Genomic DNA, 22162 nt, shown 5'->3' on the forward strand with positions numbered 1-22162 from the left:
CATGAGCTCACTCATACCTTGCTAGAAAGAGTGTAATTTAATATGATTTTTGGAGAGCAAAATATGTAACAAAAGCTTGTAAAATATGTGTGTGCTTTGAAATAGCTATTCCATTTCTAAGAATTTAGTCTAAGAAAATACAAAAGAATGATTAACAGATTAATATTCTGTCCAGGGTATGCTGTTATTTAACTAATACCCTCTTAAGCTTTTGTTTTCATTTTTTTGCTGCTGTTAAGGATGATTATTTCGGCATTTAGATCAATTTTTACTTTCCATAATACTGAATTTAACGAACATTTAGTCAGTATTAGTGATAAAATGTAACATAAAACAACATATGTAAGTAATATCTAAACTTTATTTTGGTGTGTGAGTATATGCATTTTTTAAAAAGATGAAAACCAAAATGTTAACAATGATTATCTCTGAGCAGTGAAATTATTTTTAGTTTCTCTTAGCAGTAGGTTATTTTTAGTTTTTTTTAATTTTTTTATTTTTTTCCTCCAACTTTCTACAGTGCACGTATGTTTATAATACAGTGGATTAATTTATAAAATCAAATCCCAAAACAGGAGAAGCAGGAGAGCTACTTGCAAGGAAGACTTTTCTGCTTAGTTTAATGCTGAAATCACTTAGTGTTTGCCGTACTGGCAGCCCCTTTCCAGGTGTGTTGATGTGCAGGGTTAAATATCTGACTTTTGTTGGGCTGTATTTCCAGCGGTCAGGTTCTCCTTTGCTGGACTAATCTTCTCATTTATTTCCCCATATGTTAATCCTTCAGATACTTTAGTCCCCTCATTTAATGCCCTCCACGAAACTGTCCTAATCTCATGAAACTGATTTATGTTTTGATGGTTTATTATAACACTAGATTAGGTACTAATGAATTGTCTTCAGTGTGGAAGTTTCTTTGTTTTAATAATAGTTTGAACTTTCTTTTTTTGCTTAGTTCACAACTCCTAGTGATACTAGATGCGTTTTAAATTAACGTTTAAACTTAATGTCATTATGCTTAAGAATAATAATTTGCTAAAAATTAGAAAAAATATTTTGGTCTAGTTTGTGCAGTAGCTTGGAAAATTCAAAGGCTACTATCAATTTTTTAAGAAATGTGTGCTAAATAATACAAATTAGGAATACTGTTGTGATTATGAGAAAATAGTTGTACAGAAATGTGTCACCTAACACTGTGAGGGGGTGCCTTTGCTATGTCGAAATTAATTAAATGCTAACTAAAATAGTTACGTGTGCCTGATAGGCATCCGAAAGTCAGAATGGGGGAAAAAGGCAGACAACTCAGACCCCCTTTTCTCAAGGCAGGAAGGAGACTTCGGTGAGACTGGAAGGAAAGGTTTGGAATTCTAGATGATGTCGATAAACCAGACCCTTTGATCCCAAGGGGAATTCAGGGAACAGACATGGAGACTAGGCCATTTCCCCCTCCCCAAACTTCAAGCTTTAGGAACTTGGAGACTTTGGTGTGGGGGGATGGTGGAGAAGGAAAATTCCAGACTGATTCTTCTGACTTCTCTCATCTTAAATATTTAAAATATTAAAAGGTTTGCTTGCCGTTTTATCTTACATACAATAATAACCCTTAGTCCAGGTTGAGCATCCCTAATTTGAAAATCCTAAATCATCCAAAATCTAAAACTTCCTTAATTACCAACATGACGTGACAGGTAGATCATTTCACCCCTGACCTCACGTGATGGGCCACGGTCAACATGCAGGTGCATAACAGTTTATTCAGCGTCCCCGAGGGGAAAATAAAATTACCTTCAGGCTGTGTGTATAAGGTGTATACGAAACATCTGAATTCCCCAATTAGATTTGGATCCCATCCCCAAGCTACCTCAAATATTCCAAAATATGAAACAGTCTGAAATTCAAAAGACTTCTGGACCCAAGCATTTCAGATAAGGGATACGCAACTTGTGTTCAGTGCTTGGTGTGAGCCAAAGACTGTGCCGAGCTTGCTTTGTGACTGCTTGCCCTCAGTCTTCTGCTGCTTGCAGATACCTCACATGGGACAGAAGGCTGTCTAATGCAGTCCTGGTTGAGGGTGTACTTTGACACACAGCATAGGAATATATTACATCAATCGTCAAGTAGAGACTACTGAAATGAGAGTGTCTCCTATTTGATGAATTGATGAAAAGCTACTTGGGCACTGCGTAGAGTAGGTCCTACCAACAAGGGACTCAGAACACCCAAAGGGAAGAAGGGTTAGGAATGCTGAAGACACATACTGGAATTGGCTTTTCAGTAGTGCTTTTGTTACATGTTCTGTGTATAGGGGACTTTGCCGTACACAGGGTTTGTGTGTTGCAGGGGCGGGGTGGGTGTTTAATGTCTGCAGTTTAGCTGGGGCATTACAGGTGAAACGTATGTGTTCTCTCTTTTGACATTATGAAGGTTTTGTTTGTTTTGGTCACTGTTATTTTTATAATGGAGCTCTGCGTTACCACTCTACTTGTTACTGCATTTTCAGGATTTTTTTTTATTTAGACCAATATTTGGCTATCTGTGTTCTGTGATATGTAAGGTATGGGAATGGGAGGGAAGCTCTGTGAATAAACTTAGGAAATGCCAAGCGGCATACTGAAGGGCCTTTGAAATCTTAATGTGCTTTGCTGCTGTTACAGGGAGATATATCCGATAGGATATGTGTATAGGTATACATATATACATTCATATATATTAAAAGGTACACTCCTAATTTAATAAAAAAAATTCCTTTGAAGGAAGAAAGCTCCCCTACCATATTACATGTTTTGTAGAACACATACTGATTTTAAAATCATGGAATGTGGAAAATTAGGTCCTTACAGTAGAGATTTGATATGGAGTGAATTGACGTGTTCATTTTTTTCTCTTGAAACAAGCACCTGGAAATATTCGTGGTTCTTTGTAGCACAGTGTGGGAAGTGCCATAGAGGCCAGGATCCTAATGAGTATGGTTATAAGTTTAGTGTCTAGGATTAATTTTTGCTTCACACTAGTCCTTGTTTAAATCCTAAATACTATGAGAGGAATTATATTAAAATGTTAAGGCATATGGGAGACAACAAAATCAAAGCCTGTGTTATTTACATGTTATTGGTGGTGTCATATGTTGAGAACACTTTTTATTTTTTTAATAATAATTATTTTTTTTAAGTTCCAGGGTACATGTGCAGGCATGCAGGTTTGTTACGTAGGAAAACGTGTGCCATGGTGGTTTGCTGCACCGATCAGCCCATCACCTAGGTATTAAGCCCAGCATGCATTAGCTCTTTTCCCTGGTGTTGGTCCTCACACCTTCCCCGACAGGCCCCAGTGAGTGTTGTTCCCTTCCCTGTGTCCATGGAGAACACTTTTTAAACCTGTAAAGTAATGGTTTAACTACAAAGTTGTTTCACATTTTTTCTTTAAAAATCTAAAAACTTCCTGCGTTTTAAAAGCGTCTCAATACTTCTCTTGAAGGCACTCTTAGATTTGTACTTGATTCATTAGATTGGTTCTCTTGCATTTCCAATTCATGGTTTCCAGAGGGTGAACGCTGTTCTCAGGATGTCTTGCGTTAGATGAGTTTGGGAAACATCACCAGGTTTCTTCTCCGGAGTGGCCCCTTCTGAGGAGAGGCCACGTCGCCCATTTCCCAGACTTGGGGACCAGGTTACCATTCTTTTTTCCTGGGTGACCTCTTGAGGTTAGGGTTCTGTGCAGAATACTTGCTGTTCTAGTTCATCTTATCTTTTCTAACTCTTCATGAGCATTCAGGAGACAGCTTTAACTTGATCCTCTCTTCTAGTCTTTGTTGCTTCGGGGTTTCTCAGTTTCGTTCAGGCCAAGCAGTTCTCAGCAACTTCAGCTGAGAGTCTTCCAGTCCAGCTAATAGCCTTCAGGGCGTTTTCATTTGACTAACCTGCCCTTTCTTCCAACTTGACTTGCCCCAAACTGATCTCTTTTGCTCCCTAGGCCATTATCTGACATCTCTGTTTCTGGCGTTATGTCACAGACACAGATTTCAGACTTGACTTCTTTTGTTTGTCCATATTCAGCGATCTACCAAATCTTTCTAGTTCCTCCCCCATAACACTCCGTGTTTACACCTTCCTCTTTGGCCCTGCCGTCACCAGCTTCATTCTGCCCTCACGCCTGGTGATGCAGTGCGCTGCTGATGCTGCTTTGTTCAGGACTTGCCTGGCTTCCTTGACTACAGAGGCTCTCCAGGGCAGGTATCAGGCTGCCAGCACTTGATGGAGTGGGCTCTGTTCTTCGTCTTTGTCACCCCTTCGCCACAACCATCCTATCTCATCTTCATAAGCTTAAAAAAAATCCTTAAAGTCTAGCTATGTGTATCATGCTAACATGCTTTTTAAAAAAACCTGGCTCTGCTGCATTCTCACTTGAAAGTAGCTGGATATTGGTTCTGGGTATTTCTCTCTATCTCAGCTCGTCAAACTGGGAATGTGATTTCTAGTAACAACGTTTAGCAGAATTTCAACAAAGCAACCAATTTGTGGAAGTTCTGTTAACTTTGAGGTTTTGCCGTAATAAATTATAAATGTTGGAATTTTTCTATTGATAAGGCTAACTTATGGAGAACTGATTAAATAATTCACTGATTATAACCAGCAAACCATATATTACACTAAAGTTTTATATCAAAAATATGGATATTGTGGAAGATGAGTATCCACGTCGCTTTTTATGGTAAACATATAGGTGAGCGTGTATGTGTGTAACTAGGGTAGTGATTCCCTTAATAGTTATAGGAAAAGTGATTCTAAAAAGCATTCTGATGCCTTTCTTGGCGGCAGTGAATGAAACTACAGGTTCACATTAAAAAGAGTACCTTCCCCACCAAAAATGCAGAGGAGGATTTGTGTTACTGACAGTTGAGTACAGGTTAAAGTGCGTATACGCACATACATACTCTGTGCTGTGTGTGTGAGATGTGGCAAAAAGAAAAATAGTCCTAAAATGGGCATCTCTTTATTCCATTGTATTTATATTTTTCAGAAGGTTATTTATTTGCAGTTTTGATATGTACATTTTATTTTAGAAAATTGAAGTTTGTGAGGTTCAAGTCCTCTAAAGTAAGTTTATTGTATATGAGTTCTTGACGATAACAAAACTGTGGGGAAAATCTGGATTTTGTGTTGTTAGTGTTAGTTCTTTACCTTTTTAAAAATATTAACTGTATTTTCAACTGGGAACATAGATTTATGGTTTTCAGAATAAGCTACTTGAAGTATAAGCTTAAAAACTTGCTTGAGAAAATACAAAAGTTAATGTAAATTGTATGGAATAAAAAATATGGACAGACTGTTGTTGAGACTTTCCACATGAAACTTAGGCTGGGCAGTAAAGACTATGGTACTATCCCAGCGACAGCTAGGGTGGTGACAGAAATCAGTAGCAATCTTAACATGCAGGATTTTCTGTATGCCTATTTAAGGTATGGGTTTTGCCAGGCATAGTGGCTCAGGCTTGTAATCTCAGCACTTAGGAGGCCAAGACGGCTGGATCACTTGAGCTCATGAGTTCGAGACCAGCCTGGGCAACATAGCGAAACCCCATCTGTACAAAAAATGAAAAGATTAGCTGGGTGTAGTGGCCCACACCTGTGGTCCCAGCTACTTGGGAGGCTGAGATGGGAGGATTGCTTGAGCCCTAAGGGAGATGTTGCAGTGAGCCAATATGGTGCCATTTCACTCCAGCCTGGGTGACAGAGTGAAAAATAAATAAGAAAAATATGGGTTTAAATTAATGTTAGCTCTTGTCTTCCAGGCTGGAACACAATGGTGTGATCTCAGCTCACTGCAACCCCCACCTCCCAGTTGGTTTTCAAGCAATTCTCCTGCCTCAGCTTCCCGAGTAGCTGGGATTAAAGGTGCTCAACACCATGCGCGGCTAATTTTTTTTGCATTTTTTAGTAGAGACAGGTTTCACCATGTTGGTCAGGCTGGCCTTGAACTCCTGACCTCAGGTGATCTGCCCACCTTGGCCTCCCAAAGTGCTGGGATTACAGGCATGAGCCATTGCGCCCTGCCCACATTTTTTCCTTTATTATAGATATGGCCAGATTGTTTTGAGACAGAGTGGGAAGCAAAATTTAAAAAGTCCCCTCCCCAAAAGAACCCTGCCTCTTATTGAAGATTATCACCGAGTGGCAGATTTCTATGAGCTCAGAAGACATACTCAAATGATTGAGAAACTGTTTTTCCAAATTTATTCTTGACTGATTTAAATGTACACTCCTGTGCATTTATGTTTCTCCTCATACTCTCTCCCCAGTGTCTATAATTTCGGAAGATACTAAAAAGTTCTTAGTACTTGATGTTGTAATAGCTAGTAAGGAAATTTTCAACAAGATGCTTTTTAGCAAATGCAGCATTGAACATATGTGCAGAGAGTAGGGGTGCAAATCTGACAGGCGGAACCACAGGTGTGGTGGGTGACATCAGTCACTGTGAGCCTTGAGTGGTTCAGGGACCACCAGGGACGTGTGTCGGGAGCATCTTACCTGAAAGAGGTGTCGCTTAACTGTGCCCAGTTCCTTCAGGAGAGTGGATAAAGTGGTAAATTGTCTTTAAAACAAAAGACATAAAAGCCCTAAATCAAATAAAGAGCATGGTAGCGCCGTTTCTCCTTTCGAATCCGTTGTAGTGAAATGGGAAGTATATTTGAAAGTTTGCTCAGCTAGGGAAAGTTGCTGATCAGAATTTTCGACTCAGGGTTAAATTATTTTAGTCGAAAGAAAAATAATGAAAAGGGGTGTGTTCTTGATGAACAGATTCATGTGCACTTAGTGATACACTAGCTTCCAAAATCTGCTTATTGAGCAGATACTTATTCAAGGCCCCACACTCACCTGCAGGGCAGACGGTTCACCACACATGAGGGAAATTCGGAAATTAGTTGAAGAGGATTGTGGGAACTGTGAGTTGAGACTGTTCATCTCAATGGGAGTTAATAGCATTTGTGGTTGACTGAGGGCATCCTTTTACAGAAGTGGACTTCGTGTGCACGCCTCACTGGGAGAGGGAAAGACCCGCCAGGAGGTGCACATCTGGCCTTCCACGCTCAGTGGCCTGAGGATGCTTCCGTGGAGCACCACTGTCCACAGGCCCTCTAAAAGGAGGGCAGATTGGCTTGCTGTTTGTGTCTTTGTATTTGTGTTAGACTGGGTTCTGAAAATATAGTGGTGCCAAGACAGAAAAGAAACTTTTTGGATGCTGATGTGCAGTGAAAGCTCTTCAGTAGCAGCTTCTCCAAAGTCAGTGGATTTCATACAAGGGCATCGCATTCATTCACTAGCAAGAGAGCTAGGAAGCCCTGTGAAGCTGGTGTTTTAAAATATTCTGTTACACATGTATTTCATGGTAGAATGAAAGATTCCTGTGAATTTTAAGATAGAGTGATATTTCAAGGAAAATTTAAGTCTGTTGCAGCTTAGACTGGATCCCCAGGTCTGTCCCCCGATCCAAAGGACTCCTCCACTCTCTGCTGAAAGTTACATTTTGGTGGGAATTTTGGAGAAGTGCCACCTCTGGTGTCATCGGTTATCAAAGGTATGGTGGAGTTTTCAAGCAACATTAATTTACTTCATTTTGACAAAAATAAGCATGGGTGGTTTAACATTTAAATACTATCTTAGGAATTTCATAGATATTAGAAACCCTTTCTAGTAGTATTAACATGAATAGTAGCAAATGCTTACTGTGTGTCACGGACTCTGCTAAGCATTTTATTTTCATAACTCACTTATTCCTCACAGCCACCTTATACAACAGGTACTACAGTATTATTTCTAGTACAGATGATGAAATATGGGCACAGAAGTGAAGGAATCTGACCAGGCCCACATTGCCAGTGACTTGTTGAGCCAGAGCTGTGAAGTTCCACAGACATCCCACACATTTCTGTATTAGCTGTTTGAAATTTGTCACTGTGTACTGTCGATCAGCGCCTCTTGAATTGTTTCTTTAGTAAAATTTTTTTTGTGGGATAACCCAGCACCCAAACAGACATAACTGGGAAAAAAAGTGCACTGAGTAATACTTACCTTGTTGCATTCTATGAGCTTTTTTTTTTCTATTTGATTTTTAAAAAAAGTTCCAGTTCCCTTTAACTAAGTTGGTTTCGTGATCTACACAATAATGAATCGCAGCCCTCAGTTTGAAAAGCATGTGTGGTGTAGATGATCATGATCAAATGCAATACTGTTTTTTCTTGTCTTAAAGTGAATGAAAATACTTGGAAACAAAATACACGGCAAGTACCAATCTGGACCGCTGAGTAAGCATGATTTAATCAAGGTAATTGAATAAAACCATTGTGCTGAAACTAAGACCTGAAATTCAGTCCTCAGCAGTTAAAACTAGTTTATTTGGACAAAGTGGGCAGTCTTTATAACACCTGTTAAATATAATGTGATTGTGATTTTCTGTAAGTTTTCAGGTTTTCTGGAGCAATTTATACCAGTGTGGCTTGTGGCATCTTACCTGGAAGTCATGTAGTAAAATAGGAAGAATATAGATGTTGACTTAATTAAGATTCATTTCTGAATTGAGCAATATTTAAGGCATTTAGTGCTTGAGTGTGGATTTTTTAGGATTTAAAAGGACCCTCCTCTATTGCTTATTCAGGTATCTAAGAGAAAAAAAATTGTTTTCTAATTCCTAAGATGTTCATAGAAGAAAATTCTGTACTTCTACTTAATGATATCTGAGAATTCTCATAATTATAAATTTGAAGGAATGAATTAGCATGTGTGTGTATTTTATTTTATATATATTTTTTGAGATGGAGTCTCATTCTGTCACCTAGGCTGGAGTACAGTGGCGCGATCTCGGCTCACTGCAACCTCCACCTCCCGGGTTCAAGCGATTCTCCTGCCTCAGCCTCCCAAGTAGCTGTGACTACGGGTGTGCGCCACCACATCAGGCAAATTTTTGTATTTTTAGTAGAGACAGGGTTTCACCATGTTGGCCAGGCTGGTCTTGAACTCCTGACCTCAGGTGATCCACCCACCTTGGCCTCCCAAAATTGTGGGATTACAGGCGTGAGCCACCACGCCTGGCTGCATGTGTGTATATTTATATAATTAGAAGGACATAGATTGATCACAATGAGAAGGCTGCTATGTCTATTTAGTAAAACTTTGAGGCTCTACTAATTTATTCTTTATAGCAGTTTTGAGAAGTCGGTATTTTGGTGTTTAATTCCCACTCACAGCTTTATTAAGGTATAATTGACAAATAAAACATAAAGCATACAACCTGATGTTTTGATACATGTATGCTACACATCATGAAATGATTATGTCAAGTTAATTATATCCATCACCTCACATACTTAACATTTTTTTGTGGTAAGAACTTTTGAGATGTACTATAAGCAGTTTTTTCTCTCTTGTTTTGCTTTTAAGCAATTTTCAATTTTCAAAATACAGTACATTATTATTAACTGGAGTCACCATGCTGGGTGCTGGACCTCCTGAGCTTATTCCTCCTATCCAACTGAAACTTTGCACCTTTGACCAGTGTCTCCCCATCCCCCTCATTGGTACTTAATTTTTTAAGGAAAACTTAAAAATGAATGAACAGAATTAGAATTGGCCTTATAGAAGGAGCCAATGTTCCTTCTAAGAGAATCTGAATAGCAGTGCTGGCTGGTTTGGAGTCTGTCTGTCTTCTCTGTAGTGATTGGTGTGGTATTTTCTTGTTGCCATCTGGTGGTGATCTGATTGGAGGTCATCTTGTTGAGGTTGCCATGGGGACTCATTTTAGAGGGCAGTGGAAAGCATGAACACACCTGGGCAGAACATGGTCATCTTTATACCAGACTTTGAATCCAAGGTGGCATGCAGCCAGCTGAGAGACGTGCACAGAAGTTCTATTGTGAGACTTCTGCTGTAAGTAAGTATCATTAGTTGTACTTGGTTTTTTGTTTGTTTTTTGTGTGTGAGACAGGGTCTTGCCGTGTCCCTCAGGATGGAATGTGGTCACATGATCACAGTCCACAGCAGCCTGGAACTCCTGGGCCCAAGCCCTCCTCCTCCCTCAGCCTCCCAAGTTGTACCTTATTTTTGAATAAGGTACGTGGTTTTGGAAGACATGATGTTTGTCATGTCTGTTCATTTGCAAGTTTGTTGTAATTATGCTTGTATACTGGCTTTAGAATTTAGAAGGAAAATTCATGTCTCCCTCCTACCCGTCATTGTATCATGGTGAATGGGGTAATAAGTCATCGCGTTCTCCGAGTCAGTCCTGAGGATCCTCTTGTGACAGTGATGTTGGGAGAGGCAGATATCTGGTGACTTCTGCTAGTGACAGAGTCCACCATCCTCTTCCCACCGTCGTTTTGAGCAAGTCATTTCCGTTTCTGCTTGGCTGCAGCCAGGTTTCATTGCTTTCTACTCGTTCAGAGCCATGTTCTTGAAGGCCGTGTCTCCTGGCAGTTACCACAGTCAATGACTTTTTCGTAATAGAACTTTTCCTTGATTTATCTTCAACCTTAACACTGTTGAGCTAGAAGTTTCGTGGATGAGCCTCCTTTGGCTTGCCTTCTGGCCTCCTGCTTCTCCTACTTATATATTCTGTCTCTTGCAAGTATTCTCTCTCCTTTTTTGGGAGGGGTGGGAGGCAAGGGACTACTTTGCCCACATCCTTTAAGCACAAAGTTTTAGTCCTCGTCTCTATTAAGTTCTTCACACTTTGAAGATTTTGCGCTGTTGTTTGCACTGATGCCAACAATTTTACTTTTTTCTCAGTTACTAAATTTATTCCTTCAGGTGTGGTTTCCTTTGGGCTACAATTTTTAAACTGCCAGCCTTTAAAAAAAAAATCACATTCAACTTATCTAAAATTAAGCTCTTCATCTTCTTTCTAGTTTCAGGCTGCTTCTCGTAACTTATCTATTTCTGTTAATCCTCACTTTCTTATATAGAGTTCTTCCTCTCTAACTCCCTTTACTCCTGGGGTTTTGCCAGCAGGAGAATTTTTAAACTGCGTGTTCAATTTAGTGATATAAAGAATTTCATATAAATACATTATATGTCTGGATGATCATCCTGTAACCTAGAACTGCCATGATATTTCGTACTTGTGAGTTCATATTTATTTACAATTATATTGTTGCTGGATGATTACCTAAGACAGAGGCTGTAATTGCTTGAGATCCTGTAGGCCACATATGGCTCCAAGATGTTTCTAGCTTTTATAGTACAACTTTTTTGCTTTTTTTAATCATAAAAAGTGTCAAAAGTGTAGCAAACATGTCCATTCCTGAGAATTCCACATGCTAACACATGCAGACATCTTCCTATATAAGATCTAGTAGTTATAGACTTCATAGGTAACCACCATAATTTCAAGGTGTTGATGAGCATAAATGATACTGGCAATGTCTAGCATGGAATAATGAAAATCGTTGTGATTTCTTGCTGACAAAGTTGGACACTTAGTTAAAAGTACTGCATCTGTTGCCGGCATTCATAATCAAAGGAATTGTCAAATTTCCATCAAATGTTAGTGAAAATAAAAATGTCATTTTTTGGTCCATTTACATTGTGAAGCCCCCTGAAATCTACCCATGGACCCCACTGTAGTCTCACTTCCGCCCGTCTCCCACACTGTTTTCTCCTTCCCCCGTGGGTAACCATTTTTATTAGTGTTCAGGTTAGCCTCCCAATTTTCCTTCTTGAAAAGAAAAATGTATCTACACTTACACGTTAGTATTTACTCCCATCACACACAAAAGGTGCCTGTTTTCAGTTAAGTATCTGCTAAGAATTCACTTTCTTATCCGTATGTGGAGCTCCTTTCTTTTTTTCTTAACAGTTCCTGTCATTGCGCAGTGTTCATTGTCCTAACTTAGTCTTCCTGTCCCTTACTGATGGATTTGACGTTGATTTCAAGTCTTTTGCAGTGACAAAACTTGAATTTACCACTTCTTGTGGTTTTGGCTAGCACATTTTGGGAATAGATTCCTAGAAGTGAATTGCTAGGTCAAAGGGTAAATGCATCTGTCGTGTTATTAGATCTGGCAAATTCCTATTCTTACCATGGAACATTTCTTGAGCGATAGCTGTCTTGTTTTGAATTTTGTTTTTCTTTTTTTTTTTTTTTTTTTTTTTTGAGATGGAGTCTCGCTCTGTCACCCAGGCTGGAGTGCAGTGGGGCGATCTCTGCTCACTGCAGCCTCCACCTCCAGGGTTCCAGCAATTCTGCCTCAGCCTCCCGGGTAGCTGGAATTACAGGCACACACCACCACACCTGACTTATTTTTATATTTTTAGTAGAGAGAGGGTTTCACCATGTTGGCCAGGCTGGTCTCGAACTCCTTGCCTCAGGTGATCTGCCTGACTCAGCCTTCCAAAGTGCTAGGATTGCAGGCCACCATGCCTGGCCTTGTTTTGAATTTTGAAAGTGGTGTCTGTCAAGTTCTTGAATCCAGAAATAAATTGTTGGAAGTTTGAAAGTATAAATTTGAGCCTTTGTTGTCCTGAATTCTTTCTTACCTGTGTCACCCCATCCGGTCTGACCAGTCACCACGATGACTGCTTTGTGTCGCCTGTGTCTTGGGCCTCTCTCTTTCCATTGTTGTTGGGCTAAGTTGAGTCTTTCTGTCAGTGTCACTTGTCTTCTCCGAAACCTTCCATAACTCTGTCACCCTCACGGAATAAAGGCCTTGCATCCTCTTCCCACTGACCCAGCCGCCACCTCTCATGACTTGCCCAAATCCTTCACCGGGCTCCTGTGATCGGTTTTCTGCCTCATGCTTGTCTTCCCTTGGATATCAGCTTCCCTGTACCTCTACTGCTGTTCAAATCCTGCTCATCCTCTGAGAAACGCTCAAAGCACACATTCTGTAAAGGCTTCCTGATTCTCTTTGAATTTGAAGGGAGAGAGACCAGTCAGAGAGGCTAAGCATGACCCTCAGTTGAAAGTCTTGGTAGAAGGAATGGGGAGGAAAAGTGAGATTGCACGCAACATGAGGAAAATAGATAGGATTAGATGGTTGGGCAGTTAGAAGAGAGGGTGGTGCTTTAGAAACTCCTAGGATTCCAAATGACTTCTTTCCCTTATTAACTCGTATTGCCATTTTTGTCTGTATCTTTAATATGGCAGCACATCATGCATGCCATATGACATCTCTTCCAATACCTGCAGGCAAAACTTTGATGTTTGTGTTTTCACCTGTTTATATATTATTGCAGGAGAGTATAAATCCCTCTATTGGTAATGTCTTACATAGCATTTCTTAAAGCTAACTTTCTGGTAGAATACTCAGTAATTCTGCTTTTAGTGCTGATGCCAAGACCCATGTGTACACAGAACCTGGTCGTCTTGCAGAGATGCATTCCTTTCTGTGAAGGAACTGAATTTGAACCATAAGATTTACAGCTAGCGTGCTTTAAGTCTGTTCTTTGTCTTTTCTTAACAGCTTTATTGAGGTTGAATGCATATACTATAAAATTTGCTCATTCAAAATGTATAATTCAGTGATATTTAGTGAAGTTAGAGTTGTGTGGCCATCCCTACAATGCAAGTTTAGGACATTTCCATCACCCTGGAAAGATCCTTTGTGTCTCTTTGCCGGCATTCCCCATTCCTACCCTCCTCCCAACCCCGGGCAACTACTAACCTACTTCGTCTCTATAGATTTGCCTATTCTGGACATTTCATGTAATAAATGGAGTCATATGATACGTGGTCTTTTGCATCTGGCATTCACTTAGTGTTAATGTTTTTGAGGTTCATCCATGCTGCATCAGTACTTGATTTTTTCTTTTTTTTTGCCAAATAGTCTGACTGCTTGGCATTATTATGTAGCTGCCTCACAATTTGCTTATCCTTTTACCTGTTGGTGGACATTTGGGTTGTTCCACTTTGGAGCTATTATAAAGTGCTGTGAACATTCATGTACAAGTCTTTGGGTGGATGTTTGATTTTTTTTTGTTGTTGTTTTTGGGGGTAGGTATCTGGTAGAATTAATGGAGCATGTGACAGATTTATGTTGAGTGAACATGGACTTTTAATGCCCCAGATGTTTAATTATTAGCTTTGAGTAACAACATGAACAAGGCAATGCAAGCATATGTGATAAATTCATGTCTTGAGAATTTGACTTGGAATTAGTTGTTTGAGAAGCAGAACCCATTTCTTATTTGGGTATGTGTTTATTTTATTTCTCTGACTTTAGAGCCAGTGAACTTAAAGGTTTAGAATGGCTTTAAGTAAGTAGAGATAAAATTTAGCTACCGTCTCTAGGAAGCTGTCTATTAGGGTGTTTGTTAATTGAAATTTTTTTATGCTGCTTGTCAATTTTAATCATTTGAGAGTTTCCATAGTTTTATATAGAAAGGGATGGCATAAATCTTCTAAGTAAGTACGAATTTTTCAAGCCTTGAATTTCAGTAACGAACTCATGTAGTCTTATCTAATTAGTAAATGTCCTTCTTGGTAGATGTCCAAACACTGAATGCCCAAGTTCTTGGTCTGTATTTACGAGATATTAGTCCCTGTCCTGGCATCTTTAGTTAAAAATTTGTCTTGATTTAAAAATGTAGAATAATATAACACTCAAAATAGTAACCAGTGAAGATCCAAACAAAGTAGAGCTTTAAATAGCTTTGGGAGTGTAAATGTAAGTAAAAGTCAAGCTCATGAATTTGCCAGTTCTTCCCTGACCTATTCGTTGGCAGCAGTTTGGACCTGTCTTTACATATTCATATCATGAAGCTTTCACCTGTCTTTTTGCATGCTTCCTTTTGAGGCCAGGTTGTAATGTCAGATGCAGGAGTAACTCTTGGTAGCACACTTCTCAAGGAGGTGGAATGAGAAACTCCTGCCTTCTAAGGAAACAGCATGGGTAACGCCTCTGAGCCTGGGCTTCCTCATTTGTGAAATGTAGCTTGTGCATGCAGAGAATATATTTACTGTGACGAGTAAATCAGTGAAAGCATTAAAGCTGTTGCACAGAGTCTAGCATAGCAGCCCACAGTAAATATTAGTTCTTTCTTTCTTTATATAGTTAATAAGCTGACATGGAACAGTTGTACTCAGTGGACATTCTGGAGGTGCCATGGGTGTGGGTAAATAAAACGTAGCGTATAGAAAAAGGTCCCTGCAGTTCATTCAGTTAACAGAGTGAGTGCCTGTTTGTGTTTTAGAAATTGTGGGGCAGCAATATGGAGGATGGATCGGAGGGAATGAGACCAGTGAAGACCCTTTAGTTAGTGAGCCAGATGGGAGGTAATAATGCCTAGACTCTGGCAGTTGGGAGTGTAAAGAGAAGGAGGATAAGAAGGAGATAGAATTCACAGAACTGATTTTTCATCGGGGGTAAGAATAGAGAGGAATCAAAGCTGATGGGAAATGCAGAAGGGGGAGTGAGTTTGAAGGGAGAGAGACCAGTCAGAGAGGCTAAGCATGACCCTCAGTTGAAAGTCTTGGTAGAAGGAATGGGGAGGAAAAGTGAGATTGCACGCAACATGAGGAAAATAGATAGGATTAGATGCTTGGGCAGTTAGAAGAGAGGGTGGTGCTTTAGAAACTCCTAGGATTCCAAGCTGGGCAGCCGAGGCTTGTGACAACTAAGTTGGGAAGAAAGGCAGGGAGAGAGGAGTTCAGTGTTGAACATGTGAGTCTGTGGCCTTTGGAAGATCCAGCGGAAGGAGGAGGAAGAGCTGGAGTGAGGAACAGGTTGGAGTTGTCGTCAAGGGTTGGGCAAAGTAGAAGGTGCCACCACAGATCTGGTGGCTTGTTGCTGGTTTTTTACTCCTGAAATTATTAACTTGAAACTGTAGAAGTGTATTATTAAAATCCTCAACAGAGCTTTTTGTAACATGTGTATGTAGCCTAAAGCTTCAGTTTTCTTGCCTAGGCAGTTTTACCTAATCTTGGCTGTACACTTAAACTCAGGTTGGCTGTATTAGCCTCTTTCTTTTTCAGGCATTCCATTCATTTAAAACTTAAAGAGAATTTAATAATTTCTTATGGAATTCAAAAATTTCTGAGCTTGAGCTTTCCAGTCTCAGTTCTGAGAGGCATAGAATATCCTTTCACCTGCTAAATTGTTCCACAATGTTTTAATTGCCTGCCCCTCACCCTAAATGCTTTTGCTTTTCTATTTTTACTTATGTTATATAGGTTTGCTGAGTTTTTTGTTACTTTTTTATTATGGAAAGTAGAAACTGCAGTGTACCTATCTCTCAGCTTTTTTTCTCTCTGCAAAATTTTAAAGTAAATCCCAGCCATTATGTCATTTCTTTTTTTTTTTTTTTTTTTTTTTGAGACGGAGTCTTGCTCTGTGCCCAGGCTGGGGTGCAGTGGCCAGATCTCAGCTCACTGCAAGCTCTGCCTCCCGGGTTTACACCATTCTCCTGCCTCAGCCTCCCGAGTAGCTGGGACTACAGGCGCCCACCACCTCGCCCGGCTAGTTTTTTGTATTTTTTAGTAGAGATGGGGTTTCACCGTGTTAGCCAGGATGGTCTCGATCTCCTGACCTCGTGATCCACCCATCTCGGCCTCCCAAAGTGCTGGGATTACAGGCTTGAGCCACCGCGCCCGGCCTCATTTCAATCTCAAAAATATATATCTCTAGCTAGTATTTTTTTTAACATAAGTATAGTGAAACCACAGTAGCCACTGTTTTAAGCAGATAAGCGTGTGTTGGTCACTACGGTGCCTTCCATTCGTGTCAGGGAGAGCTAACCTCTCTTTTCATAGAAGTACTCTCTTAAAATTAATCTTAGATATAAAAATGATATACTGTATATATATTCCTTTGTCACTTTTTTTTTTTTTTTCACTCAAGACCCCTGAAATTCGCCTGTGTTGAAGCCTGTAGCTGAAGTTGGCTCATTTTGTGTGGTCTGTTGTGTGACCGTCCTGCCTAGTTGTGAATTCTGTTGGTGGACATGTGGGTTGTTTCCAGGTTGGTTTGGTTTGCTCTTATAAACAGTGCAGCAAAGGCATGTGTTTGCGTATTTTCTGGCATTCATATACGAGTGTCTCTAAGTCTAAATTGTTTTACTGTCAGTTTGATATCTTATGTGCCACGCTGCAAGTAAAAGCTTACAATTCTTAAAGTTTTAAGAAGTTATATTCTGCTCTACTGTGTATTTAGGAGTTGTCAAAGGAGTAATAGATTAGGAGGATACATAAGGCGTAATTGGTTAGATAGGTGTTGAAGAAACGCTTGGCCCTGTCCAACCTCGGGGCCATGGCTGAGTCTTGCAAAGCAGAAGCCTCCTGATGCTGGAGGTTTGAATCCCCAGTGGCTCTCCCTGTGGTCACAGACTGACACAGGCCATCAAGTCATCTTTCTGTCTTCTGCACTAACGAACACCCTCAGCTGCCTGCTACATCCTCTGATTGGGACTCCCCACTCCACTCCCCTCACTTCTTTACCCACCTCAGTTCTTCCTGGACCTCTCTCGAGTCCTCATCCATGAATGCGAAATTCCTCCATAGCCGCTTCTCACACTGCTCCAACCCCATTGCTCTTCCATAAAGACCAAGACTCCTTAAAGCCCTCTCCCGGTGTGGCTGTTCCTGTCCTCTGCCATCCTGCAGGTCTGCAGGCTGCAGACAGGGGTCCGCCGCCTCCTTGTGTGGGTTGACAGCCGTGGACCCAGAGAAAGACTCTGGAGTTCCTCTGCACTAGCCATTTCTCTCCCTGCAGTGATCATCTGCTAACCACCAGAGTTCAGAAATTAATTGGACACTTTGGCACAGCCCAGAACCTTCCTCTCCACTCCTGAAACCTATTATCAAAGGTGGTTGCAGGCCACCCCAGGCTTCAGCCTCGTTTCCTTGAGCTGTGTTTTCTTCCAGTCATTTGCAGGTGGGGTCCTGGTGAGTCTTCTCACCTGGACTGTGGCGCTCCCACAGTCCCCCTTGAGTGAGAACCCTCTTCCCAGCCAGAGACAGGAAGAGGATGAGGCATGTGAGCCTGGTTGGCATCATGCCCTTTCCAGCTTTCTTACTCCTTCACAGCCCACATGCTCAAGGTCCTCTGTCTTTTTGTCCCTCCCCACCCGTTCCAGTTAGATTTCTACTAAAGTAATAGCATTTTTGAAACAGTGTTGGCTTATTTCATCCTTACACAAACCCATGAGGTGGGTTAAGAGAGATGAAAGAATTTAGAAGGTCACAGTTTTATGTAACCGCTGCTTTCTTCTCTTGGCTTCCAGGCTTGGGTTTCTTCTCTTTGTTTCTGGCTGTGACTTTGCAGTTACAAACTCTATGGGTTCTCCATCATCCAGTCAGTTTTTAAATGTTACTCGGGACTCAGTTTGGGCTGTTTCTCTGCCGTATTCCCCTGAGGAACTGTGGTTCCCAGGATCAGGTGGTGGACCCCAGAGATCAGCTGTCTAGGGCCACCTTCTCTTCTGTGCTGTGGCCCTGTGTGTCCAGCTGCCTGGGGTGATTGACAAGGACCTCAGGTTCACATGTCCAAGGGCAACTGCCCTCCTGTCGACCTGTTCCTCTCTGATGTTTCCTGTCTTGGTAGACAGCATCATAGTCAGTATCATATTTGTCAGATCGGTACATATAGGTATTTATCAATCACTCAAGCAAAAAGTAAATACTTATCAGGCTGCTTGTTGCAGTATTATACTTGTTAAAAAGCAAATACTTGAAAGCTTTTTGTTAGGTATTATTATTGATGAATAACAGAATAGATGACCCACCAAAAAAATGAGGTATATTTCATTAAGTGAAGTGAGGTATATCAGTTTTAAGTGAAAAAAGTTGCCAAACCAGTGTGTGATTGATCCCCAAAGAGCTAGAAGTCAGTAGGGGTCAGCAGAGATCTTTTTTTTTTTTTCTTTTTCTTTTTAAAGCCATGTTCCTTGAAATACTGGAGTTTTCTTGAAACACACTACTGGTCTCAAGATATGTTCAGGAAAAAATATTTCATGGCCAAGTAAGTTTGAGGGAAGATGCTTTGTACTGTTTTTCTGATGGAAATTCATAAGGCATGTTCACTTATCAAGACCTCTGAAATCTTGCAGCAAACAAAGTATTTAGCTTCACTAAAGCTAGTAATTCCCCAATTCCCTTGATGTTCAGTTCAGTTGATGTTCCAATTAGTGTTTAGTGGAAGACTGTTGTAAGTGCTCTTTTTCAAAAGCCCTTTCAGTATGCATGGATGAAACTGAAATTACTAATATCAAAGAAGATATGTTTTTCAGGAGTTTTGCAGGTCATTTAGTTAGTTCACACTTCTGCTCAATGAAGGAATCTTATGCACCGTTAATCTTGAGAAACAGCCTGTTTGATTAGTTCACAGTTGGAACTGTTAGGGCGCTTGTTTCATATTGATTCTGTTGGCTTTCATCTTCCTTTGGAATAACAGTCTTTTCTGTGAGACAAGTTCTTAAGTATATGACTGCCCTTCTCCTATTAGACCTGTTTATTTTGACTGTTGTGTTCCATTATTTTCCAAGGGTTAGATGAAAGTGAAGTATAACTGTGGCGTGCGTGTGTGTCTGCGCGCGTGTGTGTCTGTGGTAAAAGCTCATGCGGGCTCTGGGAGCCAGCAGCTAGTGTGTGTGGAGGCACAGCTGGCTCTGCCATTGCTTCTTGTCCTTGACTAATTGCATCTTGTGCCTTGGTTTCCTGTCAAGAAAATGATAATCCCTCTCTGGGGATTAGCGAGAGCTTGTGAGCATGGTTTGGGCTGGCCGTCTAGAGAACACTGAAGCTGTGAGGGGCCCTGTGGCTGTCCCCCCTGTCGGCCTGCTTCACTCACCGGCCACCTGTGTGTCCAAGTCAGGAGGTGGCACATCTGCAGGGTACATGCCCGAAACTCGTGGGCATTCATAATCACAATTAGTAACTCCTGCGATGCCAAGGATCTCCTGTACCTGAGTACTTTTGAAAACTACCTGATTTCCTAAGTATGTTTTGGGTTTTTTTTGTTTGTTTGTTTTTCTTATCTTTAGGTTTGGGGACCTCCTAGGTTTTCTAGCTATGAGACGTGATTTATGAGGAAAATATTTTTACCCCTTACCTAAAAATCACTTGAACCTCTCTGACTTTTATGAAATCTGCTTAAGAGTGATATTCTTTGATGGCCTGATTATAAGATGGTGGATATATAGTTTGTAAAGTAAAATTCAACATTAACAGAGAAGCAAGTATTTTGTGGGCTCCTGTATTCTATTTTATTGTCCCAGCAGTTTAGCAATCAGTTCAGTTCGACAGACACTTGAGTGATGCATCAATAGATTAAGCATGGGCATTCAGCACGTGCACATGCACGCGCACACACACTCGCACACATACACACACACACACACATACACACACACACACACACACACACACACCCCTACCCCTCTAAACTGGAAAGCTTCATTACCCGAGCCTCTTGTATCCGTTGGAGCAGGCTGGTAGATACACAGGTGACTCACCCAGATGCCCCTTCAAGGAAGGACTTGACTCCCGGTGTTAGCGCCATCGGGTCTCAGTTGCAGAGCTGCCTGGACCGGGCTGCGCCCTTCTCAGCCCAGTTGGGGTTAACGGCCTGACCTGCAGCCCGTGTGCGACCCTCTGACAACAGTTGTTAAAGTTCTCTGTCAGGTTGATGCTGGCTTTGTAGGGCCTACATCACAGTTCATCTTTTCTCTGCCCCATCTGCTTCCTCCTTGTCATCTCGTGGGTGCCCATCTCTAAGAAGCATCTTCCACCCAAGCCAGGCCTCAGCATCTGCTCCAGAGACCCCTGCCTGGGACCTGCCCACAGGTCTCTTGCTTCCCAGCATGCGTGTGACCTATCTGTCCTTTTAGACATTTTCGTGATGTGCTTACTTCTAACATTTCCTTGTAGACTTTGTTTTAGGTTTCTTTGCTGTATTAGTGATTAATATTTTAAGTACATAAGTGAGGCTGTTTGGGGGATATTAAAAATGTAAGATTAGGTCATCCTCTTTAAACCTGCCCACTTAAGTATGAATTTTTGAAAACCTCACATCATCTATGCATGAATTTTAGATACTCAGTGGGAACAACTAGAGAAAAGGGAATGGATAGAGAAGAATAAATCACATAGCGGCAGGAATAGAAGATTTTGCTAATTTTTCAGCATATTCGGAATATAAACTGAGGTGTGATGTGGCATAAAGTTCCCGTGCGTAGACCTGGACACAAAAAGTGTACAGCAAGTAAACTTGACAGTGTGACATGAGAAGTTGTATTTGATCTCATAGATTATCAGAGAGTTTTAACAGAGTAAGATTCATAATTGGAATCAGAAATGTATACAAAGGATAGAGAATATGTAAAGAACATATTTGATGTGCTTATGCTGAGATAGCAGAATGGAGGTGTTATGAAAAATCCACATTGACCATTTTATTTGGTATATTTTAACTTTGCTAGAGGATTGCTGGTATCTTGACTTTATCTTTCAAATTGTCCTGATCGTTGCAGAGTTTATCTTAGTTTTTCAAAAGTCAGGCTTTAAAAAAAAAAAAAAAAAAAAAGTGGGCTTTCTTAAATTTCAAAATATTTGAGTAGATTTAATGCTGATGCAATTAGGACTGACTTACTAACTCTTTAAAGCTATCAGCTCTTTTAATTGGAGATGTTGAGGTTTCCTCATTTAACAAATAGGCAATTGGTTGTTTTTTCCTATGACTTACAGTAGTTTAACTGTTTCGACACCCTAAAAATGGAAGAACCTAAAATTCAGACTACAGTGTATTAGTTTGTGGTCCTGCTACTTGGTAGCATTAGGAGCTTGCCAAGTTTGATTGCTTCTTTGAATTAGTTTCTTCCACTGAAGAGGAAGGGTCAGAACTATCATTAAGGTTAACCTCTAATTGCCAGTGATTATATTTGGCTCTTAAGAACAAATGCTTTTGGTACACAAATGCATAGCACATAAAGTTTCTGATTTACAAGTAGGTTATATACCAAAAGTTATGTGTCAGCATCTTAGAAAGAAGTATACTTGGCTGGGCGCCCCATGGCTCACACCTGTAATCCCAGCACTTTGGGAGGCTGAGGCAGGAGGATTGCTTGAGCTCAGGAGTTCAAGACCAGCCTGGGCAACATGGCGAAACCCCATCTCTACCAAAAAAAATTTTTAAAAATAAATAATAAAAATTAGCCAGGCATGGTTGTCCTAACCTGTAGTCCCAG

The 22162-nt window shown here is 40.7% G+C and overlaps 1 protein-coding gene across 4 annotated transcripts in view; it reads left to right on the top strand.

Annotated features, from left to right (window-relative positions):
- CUL1 (cullin 1) overlaps positions 1 to 22162 on the top strand; it is a 103784-nt gene that overhangs the window by 6578 nt on the left and 75044 nt on the right. The window contains exon 1 of one of the 4 annotated variants that reach the window (XM_037990895.2): positions 8241 to 8315. The exons of the other annotated variants lie outside the window; for them this stretch is intronic. The gene's annotated coding sequence lies outside the window, so the exon portion shown is untranslated. Of the gene's footprint in view, positions 1 to 8240; positions 8316 to 22162 lie in introns of those variants that run through there. 4 annotated transcript variants of the gene reach the window in all.

This window comes from Chlorocebus sabaeus, chromosome 21, assembly GCF_047675955.1.
Source record: "Chlorocebus sabaeus isolate Y175 chromosome 21, mChlSab1.0.hap1, whole genome shotgun sequence".
NCBI lineage: Eukaryota > Metazoa > Chordata > Mammalia > Primates > Cercopithecidae > Chlorocebus > Chlorocebus sabaeus.